Source organism: Ipomoea nil, unplaced genomic scaffold (genome assembly GCF_001879475.1).
Source record: "Ipomoea nil cultivar Tokyo-kokei standard unplaced genomic scaffold, Asagao_1.1 scaffold0465, whole genome shotgun sequence".
NCBI lineage: Eukaryota > Viridiplantae > Streptophyta > Magnoliopsida > Solanales > Convolvulaceae > Ipomoea > Ipomoea nil.
This window is the reverse complement of record NW_017616893.1, coordinates 2,351-13,248: the sequence shown is the minus strand read 5'-3', so window position 1 is coordinate 13,248 and position 10,898 is coordinate 2,351. Positions and strand designations below refer to the sequence as shown.

The following is a 10,898-nucleotide window of genomic DNA, read 5'->3' as shown; positions in this document are numbered from 1 at the left end:
TGTTAACAGTAAAACCTTTCCAAGTTATTGCAAGCAAACCCTGGCAATGACTATAATCTTTCATATATAGGTTTTAAATGACAAGCATGTAACAACAGTACTCCTTCATGACTAACTTTTTGTTCTTGCATTGAAAAGGACTGAAAAGATTACTCAGACTTTCTTTTTCCCCTTTTTGGAAGAAGGGGCATGGTAATGCATTATACATATAGGCTCAAGTAGTTTTAACAAAATAGCAGATACTCTATGAGAGTCTAAGAAATTCATGGGCTACTGGTTCCAGTAGATGTCAAATGAGGAAAAACTTGTATATAAACTTTAATTTCCAAGAAAGAAGAAGCCTAATTGCCAAGTGTAGCAGATAATAGAAATGGTAAAGCTGATCATTCCTTCTTTTTGGCAAGCAATCACAGTGGAAACATCAATATGCTGAGTAACATTTCCTTTTAATGCCCCAAACTTCAATAAAACAATGTCAGATCAAGAGCAAACAGTATACATGCAACAATGTATTCCCAAAGGTCACCTGCAATGGTATTGAGTTTGTAAGAAAGTTAGGGGAAGGCTGAATCACAAGTATAACACCACTTCTGCAAAAAGTATGTCACTACCTTAAGATCCAAGGATTGCATTATATTCTTGCTTAGCAAGTTACTAGTATAGACTATTTTAGAGTCTCATGGAAGTGTGGTGTTAAGACAATCATCTGTCACAACTCACAGGCAGCCAACATGTCCAAGTAGGGTAGAAATTTGACAAATTAAAATTAGAATCAGATTTCTATTACATCTCTACTAATATCAACAAAAGAACAAGACCAACCAAGTCTGGAGAAATTTTACCCTTCATTCTGAATCCTGTTAATGATATAAAAGGTTTAGAAAATTTTTTGAAAGACAGCCTGTTTGGTAGCATAGTTAGCTTATCAGTCAATTTTGGCTTATTGACCACTATTAGCTGTTTGACTTGATTAAACAACCAATATAAGTGTTTGATTAATTAACTTTTTGTAACAACTTATTTATTAGTTCAAACCCCTAAAATTCAAAAAGCTACTCAAAGCAACTTTTTAGATCAGTTTTTCGAGAAAGTCATTTTGCATGTAATCAGGCAATCAGCTATCAGTTAATTTATCAAACACCTTTCTACAATCGGCTAATGCTATCAACTAGTCAAACCACTAACCCAATCACCTATGTAACTATTGGATAATAATAATAATAATAATAATAATAATAATAATAATAATAATAATAATAATAATAATAATAGTAATAATAGTAATAATAATAATAATAATAATAATAATAATAATAATAATAATAATAATATAGGCTAAAGATCCATCCCGCACCCTGAACCATAAGGCGATTCTTCATGCCGCACCCTGACCTTTCATAAGTGCTTCGATCCCTAAACCAATTTTTTTTGTCGCCTAACCTTTTTAGAAGGTAGCCTTTAAGTCTCCGATTTTCTTTTGCTGATGTGGAGCTAATATGTTATTAACCTGTTTGTTTTTGTAGATGTGGAGTAGCACTGTCATCACTTAGGTGTAATATACCCAAATTAAATGGTCAATTGATAACCCTAATTCAAATTGGTCAATTGAAACCAACGAACACAAACTCGTGACCAATGGGAATCTTGCCAAATCTCCCAAAATCGCGACCAACAAACCCTAAATCCCTAATCCCGACGACCTCCAGACGGCATGACGAAAATTGGGGACGAAGGTGCGAAGCCGAAATCGCAGTGAATATATGCGAATGAGGAGTAAGGTATGTTCAAGTCTATATGTAGAACAATATATGCACATAGTATAGGTATATTATAATGTTGTTAATGGAATATGCGAATATGCTGGCAATATGCTTTGAATATGATGTGTTGTGGTCCTACTGTTGTTGCTTTTGCTTATATTTTGTATTGATTTTGATGTAGTGGGGTCCTGTTGTACTGCATTATTGTTTGAATACGTTTGTATAAAGTGTGGTCCTGCATTTCTTTAGTTTTATTTCTGACAGTTGGTTGGTGTATAAAGTGATACTGCCAAAGCTGTTGCTTTTATGATTAAATATGCCTTAAATTTCTGTTGTCAAGATGAATGAAAGTGTGGAATTAATTATTCATCATGGTGGTAATTTCGTGAAAACGGTTCAGTTAAAATATTTGAATGGTCAGACATAAATAGTGTGTGTGGACCATGACTTAATATGTTATCCCCACTTAGTGAAGTGCATAGCAGACCAAAGATATGGGAAAATAGCCTTACTGACATATAAATTAACCACTGAACCCTTTACAGCTTTAAAACTATTTCATAATGATGCTAGTAGTCTCCACTTAGCTCAGATTCCTAGAGAGAATAAAAGGTGTGAAATTTATGTTGAACATGAGGTAGATGAGCCTGATGTGGTTGCTTTATCTTTACTTGGGCCGAAGGCAGAATTAGGGGGTGAGGAAGGTGGGGTTAAGGCTGAATATGAGGCAGAATTAGGAGGTGAGGAAGGTCGGAGTGAGGCTGAATCTGAGGTAGAATTAGGGGGTGAGGAAGGTGGGAGTGAAGTTGAGGGAGATTCAGGACTTGGGAGTGACTAATTCAGTGAGCAGGGGACTGATTTAAGCAGTGGTAGTGACCAGATTACTAGTGACAGTGAGTAGATTACTAATAGGGGGGACAAGAGAAAAAAGAAAACCAGAGTAGATGATGAACCAATACCACCTTATGTGCCAACATCTGAAAATCCCTTAGGAGATGAAGCTGATTCTGTTTATTATGATTCTGAAGATCCACCACCAGTTGAAGTAGATTTAGAAAATGAGGAGGTGCAATCAAAGTACAATGATAAGTACCCTAAGTACAACCCTAAATCAGACCCACCATTTATTCAATTAGGTATGTACTGTGATGACAATGTGCAATTCAAGTTGGCTATGATTAGTTATACTGTACACACAAAGAGGAATCTTTTCTAGAAAAAGAATGATTAAAGTATGTTAGGGTTGAGTGTCTTGGAAAGGATTGTGGATTTGTGGTTTTCATGCCTAGCACAATTTATGTGCTCAACACCAGGAAATATCTCTTGTATGACATTAGATAACCCCTACAAATTCAAATTTAAATTCAAGTTAATCACAATATCAAGTACAGTAACACATTTAAAGAAGTAAAGAATTGAAGTGGATTTACCTTCTACTGATCACTCATTAAGGTCCATTGAGTGTTTGTCCACAATATTCAAATCTGCCTCTAAAAGCTCCATAAATCATCTCCATGATGAGTTATTCTCAATCTCAACAGCCCAAGCAATTGGGGTACATTTGATTGTTACCATCTCTACCAACAGCAGTCAATATTTCACCCTTCAATTTTCCTTTTAAAAAGCAGTCATCTAGTCCAATAAATCTCCTGGCTCCTGCAACACTCTTGTTAAAACACTGCGAGAAGATTACCTCTTTTGTGAAGAACTATGTTTCTCTATCTCTTTAGGGTTTGTCAACCACACTTTAAATACAAGCTAGATATAAACTAATATGGTAATTAGTTTCCATAAACCAGAAACCCTTCCTAATATGTAGGATACTTAATCTCACAGAATATTCTATAACAACTCTAAAAAACTCTTCTTCATGACTTTAAAACACACATATATCCTCTCAAACACTAAGGGTGAATTTTCCACAATTCTGGTTGTTTTTATCTTCAATGTAGATCCTGAATTTGAATTCAAGCACTCCTGAGCATAATCGCTAAGCCTTTTGAACTGACTCTCATACCCAATATCTAACTTCTTCAATATCCCTGTTATGGCCCTTCTACACATGCTCACAGTCACATTCAAGTTCAACTCAGATTTGATGTCTTTGCTCAACTCTGAATAACCAATAGTTGAATTTTGCCTCACCTTCTCTTCAAATTTCCATTCTAACCATTTCTGACTATCCCTAAAGTAAATTGATTGTTGCATTTATGTTCCAATATAATTGCCTTCACTTGAAAACACCTCGTTCTTTCTTCTCACCCTGCACTAACATGAAAACCACAACCCTTTCCAAGACACTCAACCCTAACATACTTTAATCCATTCTTTTTCCAGAAAAGGTCCCTCTTTGTGTGTACAACATAACTAATCATAGCCAACTTGAATTGCACATTGTCATCAAAATACATACATAATTGAATAAAGGGTGGATTTGATTTAGGATTGTACTTGGGGTACTTATCATTGTACTTTGATTGCACCTCATCATTTTCTAAATCTACTTCAATTGTTGGTGGATCTTCAGAATCATAATAAACAGAATCAGCCTCATCTCCTAAAGGATTTTTAGATATTGGCACATAAGGTGGTATTAGTTCATCATCTACTCTAATTTTCCTTTTTCTCTTGTCCCCCGTATTAGCAATCTGCTCACAACCACTCCTATGCTCACTGCCACTAGTAATATGGTCACTACCACTGCTTAAATCAGTCCCCTGCTCACTGAAGTAGTCACTCCCAATTCTTGAATCTCCTTCAACTTCACTCCCACCTTCCTCAACCCCCCCCCCCCCCCCCCCCCCCCTAATTCTGCCTCATATTCAGCCTCACTCCCACCTTCCTCACCTCCTAATTCTGCTTCATATTCAGCCTCAGCCCCACCTTCCTCACCCCTAATTCTGCCTCAAGCCCAGGTAAAGATAAAGCAACCACAGCAGGCTCATCTACCCCATGTTTAACATAAATCTCACACCTTTTATTCTCCCTAGCAATCTGAGTTAAGTGGAGACTACTAGCATCATTATGAAGTAGTTTTAAAGCTGTAAAGGGTTCAATGGTCAACTTATATGTCAGCGAGGCTATTTTCCCATATCTTTGGTCTGCTATGTACTTCACTAAATGGGGATAACATATTAAGTCAGGGTCCACACACACTATTTATGTCTGACCATTCAAATATTTTAACTGAGGCTTTTTCACGAAATTACCACCATGATGAATAATTAATTCCACACTTTCATTCATCCTGACAACAGAAATTTAAGGCATATTTAATCATAAAAGCAACAGCTTTGGCAGTATCACTTTATACACCAACCAACTGTCAGAAATAAAACTAAAGAAATGCAGGACCACACTTTATACAAACGTATTCAAACAATAATGTAGTACAACAGGACCCCACTACATCAAAATCAATACAAAATATAAGCAAAAGCAACAGCAGTAGGACCACAACACATCATATTCAAAGCAAATTGACAGCATATTCGCATATTCCATTAACAACAGTATAATATACCTACACTATGCACATATATTGCCTCCACCAAAACAAAAAAAAAAAAAAAAAAAAAAAAAAAAAAAAAAAAAAAAAAAAAAAAAAAAACTATGCCTATATATTGTTCTACATATAGACTTGAACATACCTTACTCCTTCGCATATATTCACTACGACTTCGCCTTCACACCTTCGTCCCCAATGTTTGTCACCCACTGTTCGTCACCGATGTAGGGATGCCGTCTGGAGGTCGTCGGGATTAGGGATTTAGGGTTCGTTGGTCATGATTTTGGGAGATTTGGCAAGATTCCCAGTGGTCGCGAGTTTGTGTTCGTTGGTTTCAATTGACCAATTTGAATTAGGGTTAGCAATTGACCATTTAATTTGGGTATATTACACCTAAGTGATGAAAGTGCTGCCACATCTACAAAAACAAACAGGTTAATAACATATCAGCTCCACATCAGCAAAAGAAAACCGGAGACTTAAAGGCTACCTTCTAAAAGGGCTAGGCGACCAAAAAAAAAAAAAAAAAAAAAAAGGTTTGTGGATCAAATCAGCACTTATGAAAGGTCAGGGTGCGGCATGAAGAATCGCATATGGTTCAGGGTGTGGGATGACACTTTAGCCTTCAAATATTGGAAATAGAAAAGGAAAGAATTGTTCAACATCCTTGCTAAGCTCTCCGTTTATTTCATTTACTTTTGGGTCTCAAGATGATCCACATATGGATAGAACTGGGTTGAAAACCTATCTATTATCAGGTATTTGAGGTAGAATTCAGACTGAGATCATATTTTAGTATGTTAAGATTAGATCCTAGCATCCTGCTGATACTTGAAGTTAGATTAGAACTGTGTCCAAGTCCTATTACTTGAAGACGACTCTGATTGAATCAGTGTGCATATATAGTAAGAAGAGAAGATAAAGTTTAAACACAAGAACTAGAAGCATACACACCTAGTCCACCTATTAAAGTGAAAATGAGAAAATAAGTACCAAGCTTCCTTTTCATATCTTCATCACTATGTCCACCTTTTGAGATGGCAAACCTCTCCACGAATTAAGTTGGATCAACTGATCAAACAATAAAAATAGTATGACTGCATCACAGAAGGGCATAGGCATAAAGGACACACCATTTTGTGATATGGATCTTGTTTACATGAAGTTAACCAGTAACTGGATTGTCCATATATCACAAAGCATGAAACTCTTGTGCACTTTGACGGTGTGACCTTCCTTTCCTCAGCACATCTGCAAGAGTGATTCTACGGATCCACCTCACCTAGAAATCGGAGAAGAAAGGGTTGAGAAAGTGACTATTCCTTCCCTTTCTCAAACTCAACTTGTGTTCGATAAGTAAAAGCTGTACTGAGTTTATGATACAAGGGGCAAGAGATGCCATCTACTTGATTGACTAATCAAGCTTCTCAAATTAAATGGGAAAACAGAAGAAAGAAAATAAGGAAAAAAAAAAAAAAAACATATGAATGGGATAATAAAACCATGCATAACTTGGAATGGGGTAACCTCAAATCAGATATAGGAGTCCAGCACTCCAGCCACCCAATATACACTCAAAAATATTCAATTATCACTCCTTGAATTCATAATACAGTATGCCACCTGTATCCATTTGGCAAACTACAAAATAATATGAAACCAGAAATCAAGAGTACATTAGTTTTAAAGTACGAAGGAGCTTGTTTTGAACTACACAGGATCGTACTTCCAATTTGATTGAGAAAAAAAGTGCATAAGAAACACCAGTCAGAGCACACAGCACGCAATCAAGCAACTATCTTCGATGGCAGTTATAATAACTACTACAAGTGACATACTGAGAATTAAATCATATACCAAAAAAAAAAAAAAACTTGAGCAGGGCACACACAGGTGAGCAAATGTAATAATTGCACACAAGAAAAAAAGAAATACTAACAATAACTTTTATTTTAAGATAACCAACTACAAATTTCTATCAAGTATCACCTATCTAAACCATTAAACTACATTGTACCAGTTACTTCAAATTGTGAGTTGAATAGTTTTCTATCCAATCAATTCTAATGTTTAGATTCTATAGCCATATTTCCCAGTTTTTGAATGCAGAATAACTACATCTTATGACCAAACTTATTCCTGGGTAGAGATCATATCAGGCAGGTTAACCACCTTTCATGCAACAATTGATGATATGTACTCTTTAGAATATGGTAAGTGGAAGAGGCTTAGACAAGGTCACTACTGAACCTTATGCTCATGATATTATTTCATAACAAGAATCAGAGGTTAACACCTACTACATAATGATTTTAGGCATGCATAACACTATAATGTCAAAAAATTTAAGAGAAAATCTCTTAAATCACACCTTTCTATGCAAAATCAGCAGTTAATGAGTCAGCTTCTATCTTTAACTCCTCATATAGCAACTGAAGAACTTCATAAATTTCTGTTGTGTTTTGATTTACTGAATCACCAGCATGAAACTCAAAAACTTGAGAATCCATCTCAATCCAGCTACAACCAGGTGTTTTAGTCACCCCTTTCTCTTTCATCAATCTGAGCATCTTTGCTGATTCATCCCATCTCTTCGCATGTGCATATATCTTTGAAGAAATTATATAATTACCAGAATTTGATGGTTCCATCTGTAGAATAAGCTCCATGACACGTTCAGCAATTTCAACATTTTTTACCTTGCGGCAGGCACCCAGCACTGCACCTAATAAAACCTCATCAGGTTTCTCAGGCATCTTCTCAATTAAGTCCCATGCTTCCTCTACACACCCAGCACGAGACAAAAGATCAACCATGCAAGAATAATGCTCAATTTTTGGAACTAGTCCATGAGATTTCATCAAACTAAAGATTCGGTAACCTTCATCAACCAATCCTGCATGCACACATGCAGAAAGTACTCCAACAAATGTGATATCATCTGGGAGGTTAACATCACCCTCAGCTGACATGTGGTCAAATAGAGACAGAGCCTCAAAGGCTCTCCCATGAAAAGCAAGAGCTGAGATCATTGCATTCCATGAGACTCTATTCTTCATGGACATGTTTTCAAAAATTTGGTATGCAGAATCCAGGCTTCCACATTTTGCATACATGTCAATTAATGCTGTACCAACATAGATGTCATGCTTCAAACCTCTTGTTGATGCATATTCATCAATCCATTTCCCAATATCTAGGGCTCCAATAGAGGCGCATGCAGAGAGCACTACAACCAATGTGATTTTATTAGGATTAACTCCTGCTTCCTTCATGGTGTTGAATAATGAAATTGTTTCATCAGAAAATCCATTTTGTGCAAATCTGTCATAGATAGAAAACATATCAAAATAAGAAAATATAGAAAACAGAAGTGAAAACAATAAGAAACTATCACCATAATAAAGGACATATAAGAGACTTTCATTCTATGAAGTGTAGCTGTTGGACTTGAAGATAATGTCTTTAACTAGTATGGCACTACCTCTCCTCTAAGCTCCTTCTGTTATCTGCCTATCCCACCCCTTCCCAGGTCTCTATGTTAGGTGCATACTTATTTTCTAGATAGAAGTATCATGTTTCTTCTATATTTCAGGTGAGTAGCCATTTTAATGAGATAACAAACATAACTATCATGTGTCACCTTCCCTGGACAAGAGGAATAATAATTGGTTTCCACATTAAAGTAATGTAATTTATGTAGAAGTGTAAGACTCCAGCAGAAATAAGTACAAAAGTAAACATGCATTGGACAAAAACCATAAATGATGGAGTTTCACTACACATACGGCCAATTTCTACTCCCTCACTTTTACTCCCTTACTTGGCAAGCTATGATAAGGCAGGCATTTTCACCATGTGGGTCCTACCAAAAGTGTTTACTTCCCAAAGTATCATCATTTAGGAAAATGCTACATGTACTCCTAACTTTTACTCACACACTCATACCCTATACCCTTGAAGTAAACACTTTTGGTAGGACCCATATAGTGAAAATGCCTTATTATAGCTTGCCATGTAAGGGAGTGAAAGTGAGGGAGTAGAAATTGGGTGTATGTGTAGTAAAACTCGATGCTCTGCATCACGGAAAAAGAATAAATAAATAAAACTTAACAAGGTATCTTAAAGGCCAAAAGAAACTTTGCAGGGAATCATGAAATTTTGTAAGAGTTAAGAAAAAGTGTTCACCCTGAAATCATTGCATTCCATATGATCACATCTTTCTTCCTCAGGCCATCAAAGATCCTCTTGGCTGAAGCCAAATCACCACATTTCCCATACATATTAATCAAAGCAGAGCCTATGAAGGAATTTAGTTCAAAATTTTTCTCTAGAACATAGCTCTCGACACACCTCCCCAAATTCAAGTCCCCAAGCCCCCACAAGCTCCAAGAACACTCACAAGTGTCATCTCATTGGGTTCAACCCCCTGATTCCTCATCTCCCCAAACAATTCCACCGCCTCCCTAGCATAACCCATCTGAGAATACCCTGAGATCATCGAATTCCATGACACCAAATCTCTCTCAGCCATTTCATCAAATACCTTCCGCGCGCATCCCAACTTACCGAACCTTGAGTACATCGTGATCAACGAATGCCTAACGTGAAAATCCAGGCACAACCCAGTTTTCACCACCTCACAGTGAGTTGACTTGCCAAGTTGAGCAGCCGGAAGGCTCCCGCAAGATATGAACACAAACGGGTAAGTAAAGTTATCAGGTTTTAGGCCTAAAGACTTCATCTTGCAATAAGATTCTAAGGCGAAATCGAACCTTTGCCACGTAGTAGCGAGCCCTCTGATCATAATGTTGAACCCATACTCGTTGGGGGACGGGATGTGGGAGAAGTAAAGAGTGGCATAGTTGAAGTCTTGGAGGTGAATGATTTTGCGGAGAAGAAAGTTGGGTTTGTAAATGGAACGAATGAGGAATTGGGTATGGATTTGTTGGATTTGTTTGGCGGAAACGCATTGTTGCAAGTAGAGTAAGAGCTTCTGAGTTATATGCAGAAGCTGATGGTGTGGGTTATGGGAGGTTTCAAAGGTAAGAAAGCGGGAAGCTTGGAACTGAGAACACTTTCTGCTGAGGAGCATTTCTCGGTCCCGCCTTAACAAATCATCTTTCCTATTTATTTACAGAGTTTTTTTTTTTTTTTTGGTACTAGTAATTGTTTTAGGCTCCGTAGTAAAGTATAAAAATGACTTCTGAAAAATGAGTCATTTTTTTAGAAATTATCTTTTTTACGATATTTGACTGCTCAACGAATGTCTTTTTGTATTTTGTTCATTTTCTAAAAAATAAACAAAATTATATACTTCATTTTTCCAACTCAAATAAGTCTACTTTGATAATCAATTTCTCATTCACTCATTATCTGTTTTGAATGTATAATATATTATAAATTTCGCAGGTTAAGGCCACCAAAAAAATGACCTGCGAAATAGCATGCCTAACGGGCCTGACCCGCTAATACCTGCAGCCTAGGCCCTAATAAAAATAAATAAATATACATATATATGTTACACAGCACAATATATATATATATATATATATATATATATATATATATATATATATATTAATGAATGATGTTTATACACATTTTACATAGATAAATATACAGCGGTA

General features: G+C 36.4%; 1 long non-coding RNA gene and 1 pseudogene across 1 annotated transcript; both read right to left on the bottom strand.

The window, feature by feature from the left end:
* Positions 1 to 225: 225 nt before the first annotated feature.
* LOC109172996 lies at positions 226 to 855 on the bottom strand. The gene is made up of 2 exons (XR_002052831.1): positions 612 to 855; positions 226 to 526 (listed from the first exon to the last, which is right to left on the bottom strand). It is a non-coding gene; the product is annotated as an uncharacterized LOC109172996 (long non-coding RNA).
* A 6,627-nt stretch (positions 856 to 7,482) lies between these two features.
* LOC109172995 lies at positions 7,483 to 10,414 on the bottom strand (annotated as a pseudogene).
* Positions 10,415 to 10,898: the final 484 nt, after the last annotated feature.